Source organism: Sus scrofa, chromosome 13 (genome assembly GCF_054392235.1).
Source record: "Sus scrofa isolate SSC_HxYL_T2T_F1_AM1 chromosome 13, Sscrofa_HxYL_maternal_Yorkshire_Landrace_v2.0, whole genome shotgun sequence".
In the NCBI taxonomy this organism is placed as follows: domain Eukaryota; kingdom Metazoa; phylum Chordata; class Mammalia; order Artiodactyla; family Suidae; genus Sus; species Sus scrofa.
In genome coordinates, this window is record NC_139395.1 from 171,566,322 (window position 1) to 171,594,076 (window position 27,755).

Here is a 27,755-nt window from a genome sequence, read left to right on the forward strand (position 1 = left end):
AACATTAGCTATGCCGATAAGAAGTATCCATCATATACCAACACCATAACACTTCTGAAAAAACTAAATAAGGACAAAATTCACAACTAAAGGCTGAGCAATCATCAACCAAATGGACTGGAAACATTAAAAAAGATACCATACTCCAAAAGAAAAAGAGGAGGCCACACCAAGAGTTGGGAGGGGAGATTACATGATATAAACAACCCCATGCCTCCAGGGTGGGAAGCCCCACCCACTGGAAACTAACTGGTTCACAGAGATTCACCTACAGGAGTGAGAGTTCTGAGCCACACATCAAACTCTCACATGTGGGGATCTGGCACTGGAAGAAAGACCCCCCTGGAGCATCTGGCATTGAAGGCCAGTGGGGCTTGTGTGCTGGAGCTCCATGGGACTGGGAGAAATGGAGACCCCATTCTTAAAAGGTGCACACAGAATTTCACATGCACTGGGTCCCAGGGCAAGGCAAAATCTCCATAGGAATCTGGGTCAAACCTGACTGCAGTTCTTGGCGGACTTCCTGGGAAAACAGGGGTGAATGTAGCTTGTTATAGGGAAGGATATTGGAAGCAAAGCTCTGGGGAATATTCAGCAGCATGCATTTTTCTGTAGGTGACCATTTTGGGAAAACCTGGCCCCACCTGTCAGTCAGCATTGAGAAGCCCCAGGGCAAACAATCCCAGCAGGATCACAGCCCTTCCCCTCAGTAAATAGGCTGCCTAAAGACCCCTCAGGCACACAGCCACCTCTATTCACATCCAGAGACTAAGCCCCACCCACCAAAACATCTAGAATCAGCTCCACCTACCAGTGGACAGGCATCAGCCCTTCCCATCAGGAAGCCTACAGCAAGCCCTCATACCAACTTTAGCCACAAGGGGGACAGACACCAAAAGTAAGAGAGGCTACAACTCTATTATCTGTAAAAAGGCCACCACACCAAAAACCTATAAAAATGAAAAGACAGAGAACTATAACTCAGATGAGGGAAAAAGAAAAAACCCCAGAAAAGCAGCTAAGTTATGAGGAGATTCTCAGCCTCCAGGAAAAAGACTTTAGACTGTTGATGCTGAAGATGATGCAAGGCATTGGAAATAAACTGGAGGCAAAGATGGATAATTTACAGGAAACACTCAGCAAAGAGATACAAGACATAAAACTTAAGAGATACAAAATTCAATAACTGAAATAAAAAAATTCACTAGAAGCAGCTAACAGCAGAATGCAGTAGGCATAAAAACGAGTAAGAAAGGTGGAGGATAGATTAGAAGAAATTACAAATACAGAACAGAAAAGAGAAAAAGGATTGAAAACAAATGAAGAGAGTCTCAGAGAACTCTGGGACAATGTTAAACGCACCAACATCCGTATTATAGGGGTGCCAGAAGGAGAAGAGAGAGAGAAGAGGACAGAAAAAATATTCCAAGAGATAACAGCCAAAAACTTCCCTCACATGGGAAAGGAACCACTCACTCAAATCCAGGAAGTGCAACGAGTACCATATAAAATAACCCAAGGAGGGACACACCGAGACACATATTAATCAAACTGACCAAAATTAAGGACAGAGAGAAAATCCTGAAAGCAGCTAGCGAAAAGAAACAAATAACATAAAAGGGAACCCCAATAAGGTTATCGGCAGATTTTTCAACAGAAACTCTGCAGGCCAGAAGGGAGAGGCATGATATACTTAACGTGATGAAAGGAAAAAAACCTCCAACCAAGATTACTCTACCCAGCAAGGCTCCCATTCAGATTTGAAGGAGAAAGCAAACCTTCACAGATAAGCAAAAGCTGAGAGAATTCAGAAACACTAAAACAGCCTTACAAAAAATACTAAAGGAACTTCTCTAGGCAGGAAAAAAAAAAAAAAAAACAGCAACAGGAAACAAAAATACCACAAATGACAAGGCTCACCAGTAAAAGTATACATACAGTAAAGATATAAAACCATCCACGCACAATTATACCACCAAAATCAGAAATCATGAGAAGAGGTAGTACAAATGCAGGACACTGGAGATGAACTTGCAATTAAGAGAACAACAACTTAAAACAATATCATATACATATAGACTCTTATATCAAAACTTCAGAATAACTGCAAACCAAAACTCTACAATGGATACACAAAGAAAAATCAACTTAAATACAACACTAAAGATAGTCATCAACCAGAAATGGAGAGAACAAGAGAAGAAGGAAAGAAAAAAGAGCAACAAAAACAAATACAAAGCAATTAATAAAATGGCAGTAAGAATATACATGTCAATAATTACCTTAAATATGAATGGACTCCATGCCCCAACCAAAAGACATAGGCTGGCCGAATGGATACAAAAACAAGACCCATATATATGCTGTCTTCAAGAGACCCACTTCACTTTTAGGGACACATACAAATTGAAAATGAGAGGATGAAAAAATATTCCATGTAAACGAGGATCAAAACAAAGCTGGAGTAGCAATACTCATAACAGAAAAAATAGACTTCAAATGAAGAATATCTTAAGGGACATAGAAAGTCATTACATAATGATCAAAGGATCAATCCAAGAAGAAGATATAACTATTTTAAGTATCTACACACCCAACATAGGTTCACCACAATATATAAGGCAACTGCTAACAACCTAAAAAGGAGAAATTGACAATAACACAATAATAGTGGGGAACTTTAACACCCCACTTACAGCAATGGATAGATCAACCAGACAGAAAATCAATAAGGAAACACAGGCCCTGGATGAAACAGACCAGATGGGCTTAAGAGATATTTATAGGACATTCCATCCAAAAGCAACAGAATACACATTCTTTTCAAGTGCACATGGAACATTCTCTAAGATTGATCACATCCTGGGATACAAATCCAACCTTGGTAACTTTTAGAAAATTGAAATCATATCAAGCATCTTTTCTGACCACAATGCTATACGACTGGAAATCAACAACAGGAAAAAAACTGCAAAAAACACAAACACGTGGAGACTCAACAACATGATACTAAACAACTAATGGATCACTGAAGAAATCAAAGAGCAAATTAAAAGGACCTAGAAGCAAATGACAATGAAGATACAACACTCCAAACACTATGGGATGCAGCAAAAGCCATTCTAAGAGGAAAGTTTAGAGCAATACAAGCCCACCTTACGAGACAAGAAAAAGCTCAAATAAACAAGCTAACTTTACATCTAAAGCAGTTCAAGAGAGAAGAACAGACAAGACCTAAAGTTAGTAGAAGGAAAGAAATCATAAAGATCAGAGCAGAAATCAATGAAATAGAAACAAAGAAAACCATAGAAAAGATCAATGAAACAAAAAGCTGGTTCTTTGAAAAGATCAACAAAATTGATAAACACTTAGCCAGCTTTCTCAAGCAAAAAAGAGAGAGGACTCAAATCAATAACATCAGAAATGAAAAAGGAGAAGTAACAATGGACATCACAGAAATACAAAGGATCATAAGAGACTACTCTATGCAACCATACGCCAATAAGATGGGAAACCGAGAAGAAATGGACAAATTCTTAGAAAAGTACCATCTTCCAAGACTAAACCAAGATGAAATAGAAAAGATGAATGGACCCATCACAAGAAATAAAATTGAAACTGTGATTTAAAAACTTTCAACAAACAAAAGTCCAAGACCAGACGGCTTCACAGGCAAATTCTACCAAACATTTAGAGAAGGGTTAACACCTCCCCTTCTGAAACTATTCCAAAAAATTGCAGAGGAAGGGATACTCCCAAACTCATTCTATGAGGCCACCATAACCCTGATACCAAAACCAGACAAAGATACCACAAAAAAAGAAAACTACAGGCCAATTTCAATGATGAACATTGAAAATCCTCAAGAAAATACTAGCAAACCGCATCCAACGATACATCAAAAGAATTGGAAACCTTGACCAAGTGGGATTTATCCCAGGGATGCAAGGGTTCTTCAATATCCGCAAATCCATCAGTGTGATATACCACATTAACAAACTGAAGAATAATAACCATATGATCCTCTCAATAGACACGGAAAAAGCCTTTGACAAAATCCATCACCCCTTTCTGATAAAAACCCTTCAGAAAGTGGGCATAGCGGGAACCTACCTCAACACAATAAAGGCCATCTATGACAAACCCACAGCTACCATCATTCTCAATGGTGAAAAGCTGAAAGAATTCCTGCTGAGATCAGGAATAAGACAAGGATGTCCACTCTTGCCACTACTCTTCAACATGGTTTTAGAAGTCCTAGCCACAGCAATCAGAGAAGTAAAAGAAATAAAAGGAATCCCAATTGGAAAGGAAGTAAAACTGTCACTATTTGCAGATGACATAATACTATGCCTAGGGAATCCTAAAGACTCTACCAGAAAACTGTTAGAGTTCATCCATGAATTTGGCAAAGTTACAGGATACAAAATTAATACACAGAAATCAATGGCATTTCTGTACACTAACAATGAAAGAGCAGAAAGAGAAATTAGGGAAGCAATCCCATTTACCATCACAAACAAAAGAATAAAATATCTGGGAGTAAACCTACTTAAAGAGACAAAAGACCTGTACTCTGAAAACTATAAGACACTGATGAAAGAAATCAAAGATGACACAAATAGATGGAAAGATATACCATGCTCATGGATTGGAAGAGTTAATATTATCAAAATGACTATACTACCTAAGGCAATCTACAGATTCAATACAATCCCTATCAAACTACCAAGGACATTTTTCACAGAACTTGAACAAAACAGTTTGAAGTTTGTTTGGAAGTACAAAAGACCCAGAATAGCCAAAGACATCCTGAAAAAGAAAAATGTAGCTGGAGGAATCAGGCTCCTGGACTTCAGATTATACTACAAAGCAACAATCATCAAAAACTGTATGGTACTGGCACAAAGACAGAAATATTGATCAGTGGAAGAGGATAGAAAGCCCCGAATTAAAACCACACACCTACAGCCAACTAATCTAGGAGGCAAGAATATACAATGGAGAAAGGACAGCCCCTTCAATAAGTGGTGCTAGGAAAACTGGACAGCCACATGGAAAAGAATGAAATTAGGATACTCCCTAACACCAGACACAAAAATCAACTCCAAATGGATTAAAGACCTTGATATAAGACCAGACACTATAAAACTCTTAGAGGAAAACATAGGCCAAACACTCTCTGACATAAACCACAGCAACATCTTCTCAGACCCACCTCTTAGAGTATTGACAATAAAAACAAAAATAGGAGTTCCCATTGTGGCGCAGTGGTTAACGAATCCGACTAGGAACCATGAGGTTGCGGGTTCGGTCCCTGCCCTTGCTCAGTGGGTTAACGATCCGGCGTTGCCCTGAGCTGTGGTGTAGGTTGCAGACGCGGCTCGGATCCCGCGTTGCTGTGGCTCTGGCATAGGCCGGTGGCTACAGCTCCGATTGGACCCCTAGCCTGGGAACCTCCATATGCCATGGGAGAGGCCCAAAGAAATAGCAAAAAGACAAAAAAAAATAAAAAAATTAAAAAAATAAAAACAAAAATAAACAAATGGGACCTAATCAAACTTCAAAGTTTCTACACAGCAAAGGAAACCCTAAACAAAATGAAAAGACAGCCCACAGAGTGGGAGAAAATCTTTGCAAGTGAATCAACTGACAAAGGATTCATCTCCAAAATTTATAAACACCTCCTACAGCTCTATACCAAAAAAACAAACGACCCCATCAAAAAATGGGCAGAAGATCTAAACAGACAGTTTTCCAAAGAAGACATACAGATGGCCAAAAAACACATGAAAAGATGTTCAACAGCACTCATTATTAGAGACATGCAAATCAAAACCACTCTGAGGTACCACCTTACACCAGCCAGAATGGCCAGCATCAAAAAGTCTACAAACAATAAGTGCTGGAGACGGGGTGGAGAAAAAGAACCCTAGTACATTGTTGGTGGGATTGTAAATGGGTGCAACCACTGTGGAAAACAGTATGAAGATTCCTCAGAAAACTCAAAATGGAACTACCATTTGATCCAGCAATACTGCTTCTGGGCAACTATCCAGAGAAAACCACGACTCGCAAAGACACATGTACTGCGATGTTCATTGCAGCACTATTTGCAATAGCCAAGACATGGAAACAACCTAAATGTCCATCGACAGAGGAGTGGATCAAGAAGAGATGGTACATATACACAATGGAATATTACTCAGCTATTAAAAGGAACGAAATACTGGCATTTTTAGCAACATGGATGGACCTAGAAATTACCATGCTAAGTGAAGTCAGCCATACAATGAGACACCAACATCAAATGCTTTCACTGACATGTGGAATCTGAAAAAAGGACAGACTGAACTTCTTTGCAGAAAAGATGCCGACTCACAGATAATGAAAAAATTATGGTCTCCAGAGGAGACATGTTGTGGGGTGGGGGGATGTGCTTATGCTGTGGGATGGAAATCCTATGAAATTGGACTGTGATGATCATTATGCAACTATAGATGGATGTGATAAATTCATTTGAGCAATAAAAAAAAAGCCAAAAAACTAAAAAAAATAAATAAGGACAAAAATCCCTCCTCCCTTTGGGAAGATGGAGCTGGGATGAAAATTAAGGAATATGACCCCTGACCCCCACCTTTCCAGTGAATATCCCACTCATACTACTTGATTCCACCTACAATCTGAGTGCCAAAAAAATGAAGGGCAGCTGCTTGCATCTCTGCCTGTCTCTCCTTAAGAGGTTTATTTCTCAATTAAATAAATCCTCACTTTTCTTTCTCAGTTTCCATCTCTTCTGAATTCCTTCTGTGACAAGACAGGAACATAATCTTCAGGAACAAAAGGAGTTTGATAAATTCCCAAAAACCTATGAAAGTCAGAGTGACATCAGAAGGGCCATAGCAGCAGAGATGGACACAACAAGTTGATAACAGAATTTAATCAGCCAAACAAAATGTATAGGCCACCATATAAGTTAAAGTTGTGTTTCTTTCTCTACTATGCATTTTTAAGCCATTCGGTTCTATTTTTTATTTTTTTCATTCTCTTGTTTTATTTTTATTTTTTATAGTGATTTTTATTTTTTCCATTATAGCTGGACACTAAGACCTTCCCTCACTTCTCCACTGACCCATACTCCCTTCATATGGCAACCTCCAACCTAAACCATGGCTGTGTGATTATGAGAAGTATACTTTTCTATAGGCATTTGATACCTCAATCCAAATAAAAAAAGATCAACCACGTACAAAAAAACAGATAAATGAACTAGGTCAGACCATAGCTAATCAGGTCTTCTGTGTCTGAGGGAAACTGTGCATTTACTCAATGACATCTTTTTATCCTCCATTTTCTAACAAAAAAAAATATATATACATTTTTCAGAGATAAAATTGAGCCATCCTGCCCAAAATTCCCTTCTTCTAGGACTTACTATACCACCATCTTACATAGAGCTCTTATCCATTTCTTTCCTGGTTCCTCGATCTATAATTTCCATGTCAATTGTTGGCATAAGCAATTTAATAAGACTCAAATTTACTTGACTCTAATACTCAGTTTTATGCTGTGATTTCAAAACACTATAAGTTACTAGAGCCAAGTTATTACATCTTAATATCATATGTTTTAAATATCTTAAAAAGCATAAAATCACTCTACTTTCTCCTGTTTAAACAAAAAACTCCTCCACCCCCACATTCAAACACTCAATCCTGTAGAAGTTAACAAGGGCCAACTTAAAGTGTGCTCATGAACAGAAATCTAAAATGAACCAAAAGTAAATAAAAGTTCTGTGATCAGAAAGTTCATTTCAGATAATTCAATTCACAACCAGTATATTAAATAATTTCTTAAAAAGAAATATCTCATTCCGTATTTCCAATCAATGCCACTCAATCAAATACATCATTGCATCTATAAAGGATTGTTTTCCCTCTGTATATCTTGGATTCTTTGGCTTTTAAAACAGAAGACAATTTCTTGGCAGCAAATGGATAAAGTTCCATATGGCTCCTGTCTATTTTTTTATTCCTGTTGCAATTAGAATCCCTTCCCATAATAAAAACATGATGAGACTGACAGTTTTCTGAGATGGTAGCTAGTATATTAAGAAAACTTACTCTTGGTTTTCTATCACTAAGCAGCATATCTCAGGCATAAATTGTTGATCAGAGTTGGCCTAAAATTTTAACCACCATCTTAGGCAATTGTTTTGCCCTGAAGTAGAGTTTAACTTAAGGAAGTCCTCATATATAAAGGCAATGAATTATAGATTTCTCCATACCTTAGAAAATAAAGTAACCTAATTACTTTCAAATTTTATTTTTTAAATGTTTAAAAAGAGTATGGAAGAAAATGACAGTTATTGAAAGATAGAAAGTAGCTTGGAAGAGACATCAGTCTTGAGCAAATAAGACAAAAATCATACTTAAACTCTCTTTTCAGAAAAAAATTTAGGATTCCAATTTATCCCAAGATGAGAAATTTGAATATGCTCCAATGACGCAAAATCATTTTTACTGCCAAATCCACATGACGCTCCATCAGCTCTTTCTTGAATCAGTCTGATTTTTAGTAGGCTGTCTTCATCCTCATCACTCAATCAGAGATATTTTTCCAAGGGTTAAGAAGTAATAATTCAGCCAAAATCTGTTAGTCTTTTTAGCAATGTTCTTCAGACTTTTGTTTTTGAGACCACATACTTCTCTTTCCCTAAATTTCTTTAATTTTGATTTCAGAAACACTGACATTGGTATTTCTTTTTTGTTGTTTTTTATTAAGTTCTTATTATAGTTGATTTACAATGTTCCTTCAATTTCTGCTGTACAGCAAAGTGACCTAGTCATACATATATATACATTCTTTTTTTCATACTATCTTCCACCATGTTCTAACCCAAGAGATTAGACATAGTTCCCTGTGTTGTACAGCAGGACCCAATTGCTTATCCATTCTAAATGTAATAGTTGCATCTGCAAACCCCAAATTCCCCGTCCTTCCCACTCTCTCCCTGCTCCCCCCGGCAACTGCAAGTATGCTATCCATGTCCATGATTTGTTTATGTTTTGTAGATAGGATCATTTGTGCCATATTTTAGATTCCACATGTAAGCAATATCATATGGTATTTGTCTTTCTTTTTCTGACTTGCTTCACTTAGTATGAGAATCTCTAGTGGCATGTATGTTGCTGCAAATTTTATCCTTTTTTATGGTTAGTAGCATTCCATTGTATATATGTACCACATCTTTTTAATTCATTCATCTTTTGATGGACATTCAGGTTGTTTCCACGGCATGGCTATTGTGAATAGTGCTTTGAACATAGGCATGAATGTATCTTTTTGAATGAATGTTTTGTCTGGATATATACCCAGGAGTGAGATTGCTGGATCATATGGTAGTTCTATATTTAGTTTTCTGAGGTACCACCCTACTTTTTTCCATAGTGGTTGTACTAATTTACATTCCCACCAACAATGAAGGAGGGTACCTTTTTCTCCGCACCTTCTCCAGCCTTTGTTATTTTGTTGACTTGTTAATGATGGCCATTCTGACGGGTGTGAGGTGGTACCTCACTGTAGTTTTGACTTGCATTTCTCTAATAATTAGTGATGTTGAGTATTTTTTCATGTGCTTACTGGTTAACCATATGTCTTCTTTGGAGAAATGTCTTTTTAGGTCTACTTACATTTTTTGAGTAGTTTGTATTTTTTCATAGTTGAGTTCTATTAGCTGTTTGGATAATTTGGAGATTAGGCCCTTGTCTGTTGCATTTTTTTCAAGGATTTTCTCACATTCTTTGGGTTGTCCTTTCATTTTTTTAATGGCTTCCTTTCCTATGCAAAATCTTTTGAGTTCAATTAGGTCCCATTGGCTTATTTTTGTTTTTATTGTCTTTATTCGAGGAGATGGATCAAACAAAATGTTGCTATAATTTACGCAAAGAGCATTCTGCTTATGTTTTCCTCCAGGAGTTTTATAGTATCTGGTCTTACATTTGGGTCTTTGATCCATTTTGAGTTTATTTTTGTATATGGTGTTAAAGAATGTTCTAATTTCATTCTTTTACATGTAGGTGTCCAGTTTTCCCAGCACCATTTATTCAAAAGACTACTTTTCCTCCACTGTATGTTCTTGCCTCCTTTGTCAGAGCTTAGTTGATGGTATGTTCTTGGGTTTATTTCTGTGTTTTCTATCAAGTTCCACTGATCCATGTGTCTGTTTTTGTGCCAGTATCATACTATTTTGATGACTGCAGGTTTGTAGTGTGGTCTGAAGTTAGGAATCCTGATTCCTCCAGTTCTGTTTTTCTTTTTCAATGTTGCTTTGGTTATTTGGGGTCATTTTTATTTGCATACAAATTTTTAAATATATGTTCTTGTTGTGTGAAGAATGTCTTTGGTAATTTGATAAGAATTAAAATGAATCTGTAGATTGCCTTAGGTAGTATACTCATTGTGATAATATTGATTCTTCCAATCCAAGAGAATGGTATATATTTCCATCTGTTTGTGTCATCTTTGATTTCTTTCATCAGCATCTTAGAGTTTTCGGAGTACACATCCTTTGTCTCTGGATAGTATTCTTGCTAATATTTTTTATCTTTCAATATTTTGAGTATGTCATTCCACTCTCTCCCGGTCTATAGAGTTTTGCTGAGAAATTTTCTGATAGCCTAATGGGTGTTCCTTTGTAGGTTACTGTCCTTTTTTCCTTGCTGCCTTTAAAAGTCTTTATCATTGACTTTTTTAAAAATAATTTTTATTTTTTTCCATTATAGCTGGTTTACATTGTTCTGTCAATTTTCTACTGTACAGCAAGGTGACCCAGTCACACATACAAGCTTTTTTGTCACATTATCATGATCCATCATAAGTGACTAGATATAGTTCCCAGTGCTATACAGGATCTCGTTGTTTATCCATTCCAAAGGCAATAGTTTGTATCTATTGATCCCAAATGTCCATTGACATATGAATAGATTAAAATGTAGTATATATACACAATGGAATACTACTCAGCCATAAAAATGAACAAAATAATGCATTTGCAGCAACATGGATGGAACTAGAGACTCTCTTACTAAATGAAATAAGTCAGAAAGAGAAAGACAAATAGTGCATGATTTCACTTATATCTGGAATCTAATATATGGCATAAACAAACCCTTCCACAGAAAAGAAAATTATGGACATGGAGAACAGACTTGCAAGAATTTGAGGTTAATAATTGACTTTTGAAAGTTTTAATACAATGTTTCTTGGAGAAAGTCTTTTTGTGTTGAGATAATTAGGTGTTATCTTAGCTTTATGGATTTGTATATTCAGTTCTTTCCACAGGTTTTGGAAGTTTTCAGCTATTATTTAAATAAACTCTCTGTTCCTTTCTCCCTCTCTTCTCCTTCTGGGATACCAAATATTCTTATGTTGCCATTCCTAATGAAGCTAGATAGTTCTATAGAATTTCCCCAATTTGTTTTAGAACTTAGTTCTCTCTCCTCTTCTACCTATATCATTTTTTATAAATCTATTAGAGATCTTACTAATTCTCTCTTGCATATGATCTTCTCTATTTCCATTGATTTCTAATGTGTTCTTAATCTCATTTATTGAATTTTTCAGTTCCAGAATTTCAGTTTTGTTCTTTCTTTAGAATGTCAATTTCTTTAGAATGTCAGTTCATTAATTTTATTCCTAAACTCACTGAACTGCCTTTCCAAGTTTCCTGTAGCTCACTAAGACATGACCATGACAGCTATTTTGAATTCTCTATTAGTTCAATCACAATACTCCATAGCTTTCAGTTTGGTTTTATGGGAGTTTTGTTATTTACTTTTTGTGATACATTGTTACCATGTTTTTCAAGGTGCTTGATGATTATTTCTCTATCTGCGCATTTGAAGTAACAAACACATTTCTTCGTTAGAATCATTTTGATTCTAACAACTCAGCACTAGTAATTAGAGGTTTTTCTCTTGTTTTTGTTTTCTTTTTGCCAATGGGTAGCATTATATCACAGATTTTTGGTTTCTCTTGCTTAACCTGTCTCTGGTTATAGTTGAAATCAGCACTTTCCATCCTCTACCACCTCTGCTAGAGGTGCTGCCTGGTGTCCTCATTGTTACTGCTTATGTCTCCTGGGTTGCTCTTGCTTTGCTGCTGCCAGTGTCCCAGCTATAGCTTGCATTACTGCCTGGGGCACTGAGATGGTGGGTGCTTCCATCATGTCTGGGGTTGTAGTCTCTGCCACTGTCAGGGGGTGGTAAAGCCAGGATCTTGGGTTGCCTCTGTTACCTCTGGGGTTGTCAGGTTCACAGGTGCCACCACTGTGGGTTCGGAGGAGAGGGCCATGGGTGCTTCCACAGCTGAAGGGACAGAGTCACCAGCCCTGAGGCTGCTGTCTACTTCCCTGTGGCTGTGTGTACTGCCATGGCCAGGAAACTGGAGTTGTGTGTATAGCCTCCTCTTCTGCTTCTGGGTTCTCTGAGCCTGCAGTCTTAGATGTTGTGGCAGAGAGGCAGGATCATAGGCACTACCTCTGCTGTCTTGGTTTTTCCTCCTCTATGTGCTACAGGCCACCCATCTTTAGATATACAGATGTGTGAAATTTTCCAGCATCTTGATATGTTGGTTAGAACAACTTGTGGAGTGTTATAGGAATTTTACCAGTTGTCTATTGAAAAGGACATCTCATGCTGCCAAACATTGATGTCTGATTGATGTTTCTTAAAATCCTACAACCAGAGTCCTCTTCCAGATCCTAACCACTTTATTCCCAAATAATATAAATTATTACAACCAACTTTATCATAAATATATTAATAATAATAAGCTCAGCTTCCCCAAATCATTTTAATGCAAAAATAAAATAACGGCAAACATCATATCAATAAGTCAGATTGAGTCCTATACCAACTTTATTCAGTTACATCTCAAGTCAAGCAGATCTTAACTCTGAATATTGTGTCCCAGAATTTCCTTACATGCTTACATGTCATCTACAAATTATTAACCTATGCTAATACACATATTTATTATCTAATTCCAGTCTAACATATACAGATTTTGTTACCGTATTTTATTCCTAATAGACAACCAATTATTATTGACTATTTTTGGACATGAATTCTGAAGGGAAGACTAATTTATTATTACCTTATTTAGAATGATGGTAATTGATAATGAAGCACAACGAATCCACATATTCCACTGAGAAGATTTCTAGAGTAGTTAGAAGAAACAAACGTTACTTTGAAGGGTGCTATTTAACTTTCCAGTTCTATTATACAATCTTCACGGTAGATAACACTAGAAGAGAGGGCATTAATGTCAAGCCATGGAGAATGAGAATATCTGTAACATAGAACGAAAGATGTTTAAATCTAATCATCTTTCTCTTCCACAGGGTCCATCACAACATAGAGGCAAACAAAGCAGCATTTTTATTTATGAGGCTTTCATCTTCTGTCAGCAGGAAGAGCCTGGAAAGCTCTCAGATTGAGATGCTAATCTAATTCCAAAGAAGCTGATGCATTTTATCAAAGTTCCATGAGAAGGATGGCTTATGAATATGGCCAGATGGAGAGCTGCATAACTTTGCAGGGGAGAAATTCACAAGAGAATTACAATGAGAGGAAGGGAGGAACCCCTGCAAGGCTCTAATTTCCGACAGCTCCTAGCATAAATTTAACCAAATTAAAAGCTTTTCACATGGGTGCAACTGAGCTAGCCATTACTATAAAGAAATACATTAGAGCAAAAGCTATTTGGAAGCACTGAAGTATTCCCAGAGCATACCAACATGGGTGCAGATCATTTTTTCATTCACAAAGACTACACTTTCATTACTGCTTATTGCCATAGACTCAGAAGGGAAAAGCGTATTTAGGTTTTTCCTCTCCAGACTAACTTGGAGAGATTTTGCTAAAACGTAAAGGCAAAATGTATACTTAAGAAATGATGCTCAGGTTGTGTACCTTTAATTCTAGTGGCAAAATGGCACATAGTGAGATGGACCATTAGAGAACAGATTAGTCAAATCCCCACATCCCAGTCCAATGATAAGGACAGTGGGTACAAGAATAAGCCAAGTGACTCTGGTTGCTAAAATTTGGCCAGAAGGATACCTTCAATGAGTCAACTAGACTTCTTACCAATAGCACAAAGAGAAAGTTGTCAAAGATAACAAAGAAACATGCCCGTGACCTTTGTCTTTCTTTGAATCACTTTCCTTTTCTATGAGTCTTCTCAAATTCACTCTCCTCATATATTTTCACATATAAAATTATCCTCTTTGATGTCTACCAGCAAATTTTACCATAGAATCTTTATCTCTACCAGACCACACTGCCATTTCCAAATGTCTGCTATTCATCTTCACTTACATGAGGCATTTAGAGCCTCAAGTTCTGCATGATCTAAAACCAGACCCTGGCCATCCTGCCGATTCTTCCTTAGTTTTCATCATCTGTTAATGAATTATATTTTCCCAGTTTTTCAATCACATGTCACAAAAACTTTCACCTCTATAATGTTTCCAGAATGACACAATAAAAATAAAGCTGAAGGCTGTTCCTTGTGAGAAATGGCCTAAACAAAGGAGTCTGTGGAGTGATTGGAGAGGGAAGTGCTCTATAGAAAACAGGACATGATAAAAAGTTCAGTGGACAGCTGGTAAGAAGAAAGACACAGTGAGCAAAAGTAAACTCAAGGAAATGATTTCTACTCCTGGAGAAATTGGCAGTTTTCAAGATACTTGAAGTGTGAGTTGCCCACAGCTGAGGAAGACAGCATCTAGTGATACAGGCATAAACATCATGAGGACAGAAGCAGAACCATCTGAGAAGCAGAACCATCATGGTAGAACACAAGGGAGGATTATGACCAAACTGAACAAGGTGAAAATTTTAAGAGGTTCTCCCCTCATTCAGTAAGAAAAGCAGGCAGGTTCTAAAGATCAAAACTATTTCAGCATGGGGGGAAGGGATTACCAGCTTAATTTGCCAATCATTGAAATAATGTGTTTTAAGTTAGTAAAATTGCTTGTAAATATAATTTTATGTTAAACATATTAGTTTCAAATTTCACATATGCCTAAAGTCCATAAGATAGGGATCTTGGCTATAAAGTAAAATTCATCAAAATAAGTACTACAGAAGATAGGTGCAAAAATTCTGACAGTGTTATTTAGATGGATGTCACTACCTCATCTAGACAGGCTTAGTGGTCTCCTAACTATTCCGATTCGTCTTTCTTCTCTTTCTTCCTCAATTTCCCTTTTTAAAGTAATTGCTAACCAAATCTCTCTTTTTTAATTTATTTGTTTGTTTGTTTGTTTTAAATTTTTTAGGCCCTCACCTGCAGCATATGGAAGTTCCCAGGCTAGGGGTCAAATCCTAACTGCAGTTGCCGGCCTACGCCACAACCACAGCAATGCCAGATCCAGGCTGCACCACAGCTCATGTTAATACTGGATCTTCAACACACCAAATGAGGTCTGGGATGGTACCCACATCCTCATGGATATTAGTCGGGTTTGTAACCTGCTGAGCCACAATGGGAACATCAGATTTTCTTTTTTTGCTTGTTTTTAGTTTTTGGTTTTGGTTTTTCTAGGGATACAGCATGCAGTGGCTTAATGTGAAATTTCAGTTCCCAGACCAGGGACTGAACCCAGTTTGCAGTGGTGAAAGCATAAAACCCTAACCACTAGACCACCAGGGAACTCATCTCTCTCTTTGTTTAAATCAACGCATTTTTAATATAGCCATGTATTATTTTTAATGTATGTTAAATAAAAATTGACTTTGTCTAATATTCAAAACTTTTTTACATCTGGTTCCAACCGAAGCTTCTCTATATCATCATATTATGAATATTCTATGAATTTGTGATTCAGTAAAAATATTCAGTAATAAAAACAAATACTTTAGCAATATTAATCAAATCAACCACACCATAACACTGATCTATCCACCTCTTTCCCCATATAGTACATACTTCCACACTGGCTTGCCTTTGCTAACCCCATTCCCCCTGCTTAGAATTTGTCTTCCTCATGTTTACTTCTTGAAATTGTATTCAACCTCAAAAAACCAGTTCAAATGCCCCCTCCTTCTTAAAGTCCTTTTTGTCCCTCTTGCTCTCAACTCTTAGAGGGCTTTGGTCATGTCTCTATGGTGCTTCAGTCATGCCTCTATGGTACTTCCCATATTTTGCTGCAAATTGTCAAAACTTAATTGACAAAATATATGAAGGGCCATATTTTTTGCCACAATTCACATATATATATGAAGCAGGCATGAAAGGCCTCTTCAGTCCTAACTTCTGCCTGCTGGAGACTGTGAACACAAAGGACAATTTAGATGTATAAGATGCTCTGGGACATTGTGCATATAAGTTCCTAAGACCAGAGGAATAGCTCCTGGTTCATAAAAATACTTGCTTGTCAAGTATTCTGTTATATGTAACAGAAGATTGTACACATATACATCTATACATGGGTTTTCTATATGTATACGTATATGTATAGACATATATAAATATAGAAATATAGTTTTTTTGTATCATTTTTATTAGATTCTACATATAGGTATGGTTTTCTATTGCTGCCATAAAAAATAACTATAAATATAGTAACTTAAAACAACACAAAATACTATCCAACAGTTCTATAGGTCAGAACTCATAGAATTTGGGTCTAACTGAGCTAAAATTGTGTTAGAAGGATGTCATTCCTTTCTAGAATATCTAGAGGAGAATTCACCTCCTTGCCTTTTACAAGGCCACCCACATTCCTTGGCTTGTGAGTCCTTTTCTTCATCTTTAAAGCCAGAAATATTGCACCTCTCTGTCCCTTCTTATAATATCTCATCTTTCTCTGACAAAATCCAAGAAAGGTTCTCCACATTTAAGGACTCACAGGATTACACTGGACTCCCCTGGATGATCTAAATTAATTTCTCCAGCTCTGAGTCTTTAATATTAATCACATCTGGAGATTCTTTTTGACAAGTAAGGTAATACATGCACAAATTCCAAGGGCTTAGGATGTGGACATCTTTGGGGGCCTTTATTCTGACTACCACAGCATAGAATAGAATATAAGCTTCTCAAGGGTAAAACAATATATTCTATTTCCTATTTCTTCTCTACAATGTCTAACAGTGCCTTCTCCAAAATTGGTATATATCACTAACAATTGTATCATTATATATATTCAGCCTCTATTTCATTTATTTCTGTTCTAACATTTATTTCCTTTCTTCTAATAACTTTGGGCTTAGTTTGTTTTTCTTTTGTTCCTTGAGGTATAAGGCTAGGTTGTTTAAAATCTGTCTTTCTTCTAAAGGTATTTGTTTATAAGTGTTAAATTCCTTCTTAGAACTTTTTTTTTTTCCCTGGCACTGCCTGGCTCTTCAGGTCTTATCACTTTTTTTTAGTGATTTTTATTTTATCCATTATAGTTAGTTTAGAGTGTTCTGTCAATTTTCTACTATACAGCAAAGTGACCAAGTCACACACACATACATACATACATATATATATATTCTTTTTCTCACATTATCTGCCATCATGAGCCATCACAAGTGATTAGATATAGTTCCCAGTGCTATACAGCAGGATCTCATTGCTTATCCATCCCAAATGTAATAGGTTGCATCTATTAACCCCAGATTTTAAATAAATTTTACTGGAGTATAGTTGACTTCAAAGGTTGTGTTAGTTTCAGGTATAAAGCAAAGTAAATCAGTTATACAAATAGATCCATTCCTTTTCAGATTATTTTCCCATATAGGTTATTACCCAATATTGAGTAGATTTCCCTGTGCTATACGGTAGGTCCTTGTGACTAATCTACTTTATATATAGTAGTGTGTATATGTCAATCCAAGTCCCCTAATTTATCCTTCCCCCACCCATGTTTCCTCTTTAGTTTGAGTCTGTTTTTGTTTGTAAGTCATTTTGTGTCATTTTTATTGGATTCCACATACTAGTGGATCTCGTATATTTGCTTTTCTTTGTCTGATTTACTTCACTTAATATGAGCTAGATCAGCATAAGCTGCAACATATGGTGTTCTATTTTTAGTTTTTTACAGAATCTCTGTGTAATATTCTCCACAGTGGTTGCACCAGCTGATATTCCCACAAACAGTGTACAAGTGTTCCCTTTTCTCCACACCCTCTCCCAGCATTTATTGTTTGTAGACTTTTTGATGATGGCCATTCTGACTGGTATCAGATAATACCTCATTGTAGTTTTGATTTGCATTTCTCTAATAATCTGTGATGTTGAGCATGTTTTCATGCCTGTGCTTTTTGGCCATCTGTCTGTCTTCTTTGGAGAAACATCCATTTAGATCTTCTATTTCTTAATTGGTTTGTTTCTTTGGTATAAATCTGTATGAGATGTATGTATATTTTGAAGATTAATCCCTTGTTGGTTGCTTCATTTGCAGTTTTTCTCCCTTCTATGGATTGTCCTTTAGAACTGTTTTGTTCGTTTGGTTTTTGCAGATCATAAATTTTGGTAATGTTGTATTTCCATTATAATCTGTCTCAAGATTTTTTTTTAAGTTTCCCTTTGATTTCTTCTTTGATTCATTGGTTGTTCAGAAGTATGTGGTTTAATCTCCACATAGGTGTGAATTTCCAGTTTTCCTCTCATGATTGATTTCTAGTTTCATGGTACTGTGACTGGAAAAGATATTTGATATGATTTCGATCTTCTTATATTTGTTAAGACTTGTTCTGTGGCCTTACATATAATCTATCCTGGAGAGTGTTCCATGTGCACTTGAGAAGAATGTGTATTCTGCTGCCATGGATGGAATGTATATGCTTATTAGAACCATCTAATATAGCATGTGGTCTAAGTTGACTGTTTTCATTAATTTTCAGTCTGAATAATTTATTCATTGTTGAAAATGGGACACTGAATTCTATTATTATTGTGTTACTATCTCTTTCTCCCTTCAAATGTGTTAATATTTGCTTTATATATTTAGGTGTTCCTTTGTTGGGTACATAAGTATTTGTAAATGTTATATCCTCAATAAATTGATACCTCTTTCACTATGTAATGGGCTTTTTCTCCAATTATAGCCTTTGTTTTAAAGTTGATTGTCTTTGATATAAAAATAGCTATTCCTGCTTTTTTTTTTTTCATTTGCAAGGAATATCTCATTACAACCCATCAGTTTCAGACTGTGTGTCCTTAAAGCTGAAGTGAGTCTCTTGCAGGCAACATAAAATTGGATCTTTTTTTTATTATTTTATCCAATCAACCACTCCATGATTAGAGAAGTTAATACATTTTCATTTAAAGTAATTATCGATAGCTATTGACTTACTATTGCCATTTTATTAAGTGTTTTCTGGCTATTTTGTAGTCCTTTTGCTCTTTTTTTCCTCTCCTTGCGATTTGATGATTTTCAGATGTTGTATGCTTTGACTCTTTTACCTTTTGTGTATCTACTATAGGTTTTTGCTTTGTGGTTAACATGAGGCCCACATGAAACATAGTTACAACAGTCAATTTTAAGCTGAAAACAACTCTACTTCAAATGCATCTGAAGACTCCCCTCCCCTATATTTTTCTGATGACACAAGCCATTTTTTTTATTGTGTATCTGTAACATACACTGGCATATTGGCAATAGACCGTGGTGATTTTTGCCTGCTCCCTCTGCCCTTAACTGTGGGGCAAGAGCTACAGTGAGGGTTTGCACACCTGTTAACAATTGCTTCTATGTTTGCTATAATCCTGTGGGACTCATGAACATAAGCCCCATAGTCTTTCAAAGCTAGGTGATTTGGAGGGTGGCAATCCCCTAGGTGTGGCAGCCTTAAAAGTCTGGGCACTAGAATTGTGGTTCAAATGCTTCACACCTGGAGAATCTTGAAATTGGGGGTTCTCTTACTGTATGGTGTTGTGTTGGGAGGGGGAATTATGGCAAGAGTATGTCTCAGTCTTTCCCACCCATTTCAATGTGGCTATTCTCTAAGTCTCCCAATGTGTAGGAGTCACTCAACTAGTTTCTGGATTCTTCTGTGAAGGAACTGCTCTATGTGTAGCCACATACTCTATTGATGGGAGGAAGGAAATTTGGGAGCCTCCTGTGTTGCCATATTGGTTCAGCATCTACATAAATCTACATAGCTATCAGTTGTATCTGACTAAAAATTAGAAGTTGTAGTGTTCTAGTAATGGACAAGTAGAGGCACTGTGACAAATGTCATTTACACTAGAGTATACCAATATTTTGGTAATGTTTTCCTCTTTTTACTCTCTCTTTCAGGATTGGTAAGTCTGAAATTGTCAGTAAAAAAACATGAACAAATTCTGAAAATATGACTGGAAGATTCTCTTAATCAGTTTCCTGTTAATCCTTCTCTCTTCTCTCTCCAATCCATCTTTCTTTTTTTTTTTTTTTTTTTGACATCTTTTTTTTTATTATTTTCCACTGTACAGCAAGGGGATCAAGTTATCCTTACATGTATACATTACAATTACATTTTTTTTCCCACCCTTTGTTCTGTTGCAACATGAGTATCTAGACAAAGTTCTCAATGCTACTCAGCAGGATCTCCTTGTAAATCTATTCTAAGTTGTGTCTGATAAGCCCAAGCTCCCGATCCCTCCCACTCCCTCCCCCTCCCATCAGGCAGCCACAAGTCTTTTCTCCAAGTCCATGATTTTCTTTTCTGAGGAGATGTTCATTTGTGCTGGATATTAATCCATCTTTCTTAAATAGAGTTCTAATCAAATGACTTCCTTGGTAAAGATGTCAATGATTCCCTAATTTCCTACTAAATTCTGTTAAAAGAAATTAGACTAAAATAAAACTTGCCAGTCTTATCCTAAACTTTGCTTTTACACATTTAAAACCACCATTTTGCAGATTAATGGTTCAATAATAGATGTCTTGGAAATATGAACTTGAATGGACACTTGCTAGCTAGAAACCCCTGGACACCTCAGTGAAAATTCTGATGATGCCGTAATAGATTTATATTTTAATAAATTTTTCACACTACTGAGTCCCTGTGAATTCCTCAAAATCACTTGTAATAAGGTTTCTTTAGACTGCAAAAAAAATTTTTTTGTTGAGGATTTCCAATTAAAGATAAGGGAGTAAATGGTTTTTTGTTTAACATTCTTCCCCAAAGCACACCGAAAGCAGCAAAATGTGAAGAAAACGTCATCTCTAATGAAACTGGGAATGGACAAATAGAATTTTAAATTAAGAATAATATCTGCCCAAAAAAAGAGTAGAGCCTCATAACTAGAGAAGCAGGCCGCCAGGAAGACAGAGAACAGCAGAGAGGGTAAGTGGCAATTGTGACTCTATTCCTGGTGGCAGTGAGATTTATGTTAAGTATATGCTAGATTGTCCATGAAAGACTTTTGACATTCCAACTTACCTTGCAACCCCCAAGGACCTCTTGATTATCCCCAAAAAGAGAAATTCACAAATTAAGGGGAGACACACCTTGGAGGGAAGACAACAGAGGTTTTGGTAAGAAAGTTTATGAGCCTGCAATCCAAGGTCAGACCATTCCTTCCACCCCTCCTCACACCACTGTTAGGCAAGTAGATAGCCCAGGCCCAGAGGAACAATAGGACCAACACAAGGTCTATACTATGGTATTTCAGGGAAGTTAGAAATGAATATATTAGTTGAAAATTAAACATAAGAAGAGGCATTTCAGAGAAACTTACACAAGTAAATTTCAAAGAAAATAAATTCCAGATAAAGTTAACTTGGACTCTTGGGGGTTGGGGAATAAAAGCTCAAAGAAGACAAAGAAACCAAAGGAGAGATAATAAGTTGACAGTTGATAAATGGAAGCAAAAAAATGAAATAAAGTCATTACAGAAATGAAAACCACATGAGAAGCACCTAAAATTAGAAGACAGTTTTGAAAATATCATCAGAGAGAACAAGATTAAGAAGATAAAAAGATGCATGTAATTAGATAGAAGATGATAGATCAAGAAGAGACACAGGGAGGATCATCGTACTTGCATTAATATTGATGAAGATATAACAGAGGAAAAAAATTTTCAATTCTGTGCAATGTCTATAAACTATCATGGGAAATAAACTGGACCCCCAAATTGTCTGTATATGCCAAAGTTTATTATAAGACAGACCTTATAAAAAAGCAAGAATGTAATATATATAAAATACTTCTGAGATTTTCTTGAATTTTTTTAAAAAGTGAGTAAAAACAAAGAATAATTAAAGATTTCAGGAAATTTGCTCTATAATGAAGAAACTAGATATATCTAAATGAGTGAAGGGATTAGAACAGACATAAATATTCTTAAAGGAGGCAGATTATTAAGCAGGTATGTTTAGAGAAGTATGAGTGTCAATTTCTACAAATTTCAGAGTGGTAATTCACTACATACTATCTAAAAATCGAGAAATTGACTTAAGTATACATGCAAATTTAGAGTTAACCACCAAACACTTAAACATACATTATAAATCTTACTAATTTTAATTTTTTTAAATACACAAAGTAAAAACATCATTTAGCAAAAGAAGACATAGACGGAATTTTAAAATCTATTTGACAATTTGCCAATTGATACAACATAAATCACCGAATGTTTTTTAAAAGGTAATAAGCAAAGATGTATCAAGAAAATAAAAAAATAAGGCAAGCATTGCAAATTTGGCACATAATGGGTAAATTCAGGGGAAATACAAGAAAAGAAAAAGATCCAGAGTGCTTGAAACTTTTATGCCTAACTTAACATTAAAGCACATAATGAAAACATGACATGCAAGGCAGAAATAAATAGAAAGAAGCACAGTAGATGTCTTCACCCAACTCTCTGAATCTCTGACAAATCAATCAGACAAAACTATAATAAGTAAAGATACATAGAACATTTAAATATCATAATAGAGCAGATCTAATAGGTAACTGCCACAGTGGCATTTTAAAAATATGAAAAAAATTGTGTCACTGTCTGGTTTGAAAATCTCTGGTGGCACAACTGTGACTCCTGCCTGTCTCTCTGACCTACCTCCTGCTACATTCCTCCTCATTTGCTGTTGCTCTCCTCAAATATCCACATCCTTTCACCATCAGTGTTACTCCTTTGCCAGGTATGCTGTTCCCTCATGACTAACTGCTCCCTCACTTCCTTCATGCTAGCCCCTGCTCAAACATGACTCAAGAAGGCCTTTGCCGAGGATCCTATAACACATAGCCCTCTCCCATCTCCTCAGCCTAGTCATTCCCCATCTCCTTAGTGATTTAATTTTCTTCACAGCATTTGTCAGTAATGAAAATGTATCCAATTGTATTTTCTTGATTTGTTGCTATCTCCTTTATTAGAAAGAAACGGCTACAAACACGGAGATTTATTTTGTCTTATTAACTCCACCATCTCTAGTGCTTGGAATAGAATCTGGACATACATTTAAAATAATAATTATGCATTTGTATATTACTTACTGAGTGAATGAATGAATGATTTATTGAATTCTACATCTTCCAAAAAGAGAATGCATCTTTTTTTCCAAGCCCATGGAACACATACAAAAATTGATCCTGTATTAAACCACAGAAGAAACCACAATAACTTCAAGTGTAAATGGTACAGAAAGCATTCACTGTCCATAACCCAAATAACTCCTACATAACAAATGAAATGAAAAGGAAACACCCAATCACTTGAAAATATTTTTTAAAAATCAAAATTTTAGATGGTAGCATATCTGGAAATAAGAGTTTGTGAATGCTTTATGCATTCAAACATACTAACACAACTAAAGCAACATTCCAGTGGAACAATCATTGTCTAAAATATATTTCTAAATAAGGTAAAATATAAATAAATTAATAACTCAACCAAAAAACTAGAAAAAGAACAAAAAACCTTGAAAATTATAGGAAGGAAATAATAAAAGTTAAAAAGGAGAAGAGTAGATTAGGCAAGGGAATAGATTCAACAGCTGATTCCTTTAAAAGCCCAATAAAAATAAAATTTTTAAATAGGTAATATAATCAACATTTGCAAAAATAAATATGAGGAGTTCCCGTTGTGGCGCAGTGGTTAACGAATCCGACTAGGAACCATGAGGTTGCAGGTTCAATCCCTGGCCTTGCTCAGTGGGTTAACGATCTGGCGTTGCCATGAGCTGTGGTGTAGGTCACAGACGCGGCTCGGATCTGGCGTTGCTGTGGCTCTGGCATAGGCCTGTGGCTACAGCTCCAATTAGACCCCTAGCCTGGGAACCTCCATATGCCACGGGAGCGGCCCTAAAAAAGGCAAAAAGACACACACAAAAAAAATAAGAAATTTAAAATATGGGAAATAAACACAGAAAAGAAATTGAATTATAGGAGGGTACATTGTTCTCTACTGTGCAAATACATTTGAAATGTGGATGAAATTATTGTCCAGATGGTATGAATTTTGTCAAATCTTCAAAAAAACAATCCTGAAGCTAAAGATTCCAGAACATGAATAGAAGGCAAATTTTAAAACTCTTATTACAAAGAACACACAGCTACAAAAATACAATGATAGAGAGAGAGATAATTTCTATACATACATATAAATGGCAGGCCAATCTAATCCTACTATGCACATTACAGTGCAGATCAACTTAATTTTTTTTTCTTGTCTTTTTGACATTTTTTGGGCTGCTCCCATGGCATATGGAGGTTCCCAGGTTAGGGGTTGAATCAGAGCTGTAGCCGCCAGCCTACACCAGAGCCATAGCAAAGCAGGACCTGAGCCATGTCTATGACCTACACCACAGCTCACAGCAATCCCGGATCCTTAACCCACTGAGCAAGGCCAGGTATCGAACCCGCAACCTCATGGTTCCTAGTCGGATTCGTTAACCACTGAGCCACGACGGGAACTACTCAAATTAATTTTTAAATACAATAAAAAATTTAAAATACAGTAGAAGAAAATTCCACATTTACAAAAGCAAAAAAGGGGGACTAAAAGTAAACAATAGAAATTTACAAGATTAATATGAAGAAAATTTGGTGTTGCAAATGTGTCAATTCTCCTTCAAATTAATCTATAAAATCATGTAATCCTATTGGATTTTTTGCACTCTCTTAGTAAATATCAAAATCATCTAGAAAAATAACACACCTGTTTAGCTGGGAAAATTCCATGAGAAAAGAGTTATCAGGGGAAAATAACCCCAGTAGATAGTTAACATGTTTTAAAGCACACCCATTGAAATTATTTGGTAAGCATAGAAAAATATATACAGAGGAAAGGGACAGCATGGATATGTATGAAAATATACATACATGGAAATTTCATTTTTAATAAACACAGAATTTACTTCTTTGGGGCAATGATAAGTAAGATGACAATATATTCATCATTCGGAAAAAAATTGAAATAATTCCCTACTTCATTCCTTACTATAATATATATTCTAGATGTTTCAAAGATTTAAATATAAAAAGAATTAAAACATGAAAAAACTAAAATAAAATGTGAATCTCTTTATAAACTTAGAGTGAGGAAAACTTTCTAAACATCAGACTCCAGAAACCCTAAGAGAAGAATCTGATCAACGTGGTATATAATTCTTTTCAATTCAATGTGCAAAAACCATCATTGCAAAGTCAAAATGCAAATAACAAACTAAGAAAAGTACTTTCAAAACATATAAGAGAATGATAAGTAACTTCCTTAACACACAAAAAGTTCTGACAAAAAATTCTGACAAATCTATATGGACAAGAAAAGCAAACTCTGAGAAAATTAGTCCAAGGACATGAACTACCATTTCAGAGAAAAAAGAACTTAAAGGGAAAATAAACAGAGAAATATCCTCAACCTCACTCTTTATTAAAGATAATCAAATATAGCAGTGAGATACCACTGTCTGCTATCAAGTAGTGTGATTATACACAATCCCATTGAGAGGCTTAGCAAGTGTTTCACTTCCTAAATTTTTGCTGGAGAGCAGACACTGGTACATCTTCAGTAAGGGCAATTTGGAAATATCTGGTAAAATGCAATATACATATTCTTCATTTGGCCAAAAAATATTGCATATAGGAATTTTTCCTCCAGTTATATTGCATGAATGTGCAAATACAAGAAGCTCACGTGCATGTACACACACACACACGCACACGCGCACACACACACAGGCGCGCACAAGGAACAACCTAAATGTTTATGAATAGAGTATTGGCTAAATAATTACAGTGAAAAACAAAAAACAGAACAATGTGCCATCCTTGAAAAAGAGACAAGTCTCATGCCCTAATTTGGAAAGATAAGACGTCAAAATATTCTGGACAAGTAAAAAAGGTGAGGTATAAAAACAGCATGCATTACTCATTCAACTTGTATAATCAAAGGGACACTGGATATATGCCATATATAATATGTATATATAATATACAACATAATATATAACATTATAACATAATACTGTGCATACACACAGAAAAAAATGATCTTATAGAAGCATTAAAAGGTATACAAAAGAGAGTTAATATTTAACCTCTGGAGCATGGGATAGGAGTCAGAGAGCTAATTTAACTTTCTGTTCGAACTAATCATGTACCATTTGAATTTTTTTTTTTTTGTCTTTTTTTTTGCCTTTTCTAGGGCCGCTTCCTGCAGCATATGGAGGTTTCCAGGTTAGGGGTCGAACTGGAACTGTAGCCACCAACCTTTGCCAGAGCCACAGCAACGCGGGATCCAAGCTGCGTCTGCGACCTACACCACAGCTCATGGCAACGCCAGATCCTTAATCCACTGAGCAAGGCCAGGGATCAAACCTGCAACCTCATGGTTCCTAGTCGGATTCACTAACCACTGCGCCACACGGGAACTCCCATTTGAATTTTTATTACGTATATGCTTTACTTTTTTATAATTAAAAAAATAATTTAAATAATGAAATTACTTTTTAATTAATCCAGATTCTAAAAGGTATGATCTCAAAGATCAAATAATGGTTCATTACCCTAATCACTTAATTTCTTTTTCCTGCCAAGTATTTTGAAAGAAAAATAATTTATATTATCAGGACAAACACAAGAAGATTATCAGGACTATAATTAAAATGTGTTGTAAAGTAAATTCTCAGTTTATACAAAAAATATTTCAAATATCACATTTGGGAATAAAAGAGCTTCCATGGCGGGGAGGGGAGCGTGGAAAGACCTGGAGTCAAGTCCTAATTTCTCTTTTACCTTTTTATATCCATAGGTGTGTCAAAGTAGTGATTCTACTTCTCTTTATGATGTTTTCATATGCAGAATATCCCCAGATGTCCAGGAGTCATATTTACACTTTGTAAAGCACTTTGATACCTTTAGAAAAATAAACTGATGTGTTAACAGCTCTGCAAGGGGGCTATTAATACTTTTTTCACTGTTTAATAAATTCTTTGGAATGTTTTCTTTACCCCAGAACAACCTACCTTACCAATACAACTACTACTTCCTCTTTCCATTGTTCTAACAATGCCTTTTTATGTAGCCAAACTCCAACTGATTCTAATCAGTCCAGCCTTTAGTTTTAGTAGCATGTTACTGATAATATTTCTCAGACATTGCTTTTTTAGTATAAAGCCATTTCTTCCATCTCCTACTGGTGATGCTAAATTATGCCCCAGGGATATGTTTCTAATAATGCCTCATTCTTCTTTCCCAAACAACTCTAACACTTGTAATGCAATAGTAATTTTCAAACAATAAAAAGTAAATACGAGGAATTCA

The 27,755-nt window shown here is 36.0% G+C and overlaps 1 protein-coding gene across 3 annotated transcripts in view; it reads right to left on the bottom strand.

Annotated features, from left to right (window-relative positions):
* The window catches only part of ZPLD1 (zona pellucida like domain containing 1), a 358,917-nt gene that overhangs the window by 197,096 nt on the left and 134,066 nt on the right, over positions 1-27,755 (bottom strand). Inside the window, exon 1 of one of the 3 annotated variants that reach the window (XM_084991509.1) lies at positions 23,487-23,560. The exons of the other annotated variants lie outside the window; for them this stretch is intronic. The gene's annotated coding sequence lies outside the window, so the exon portion shown is untranslated. Of the gene's footprint in view, positions 1-23,486; positions 23,561-27,755 lie in introns of those variants that run through there. 3 annotated transcript variants of the gene reach the window in all.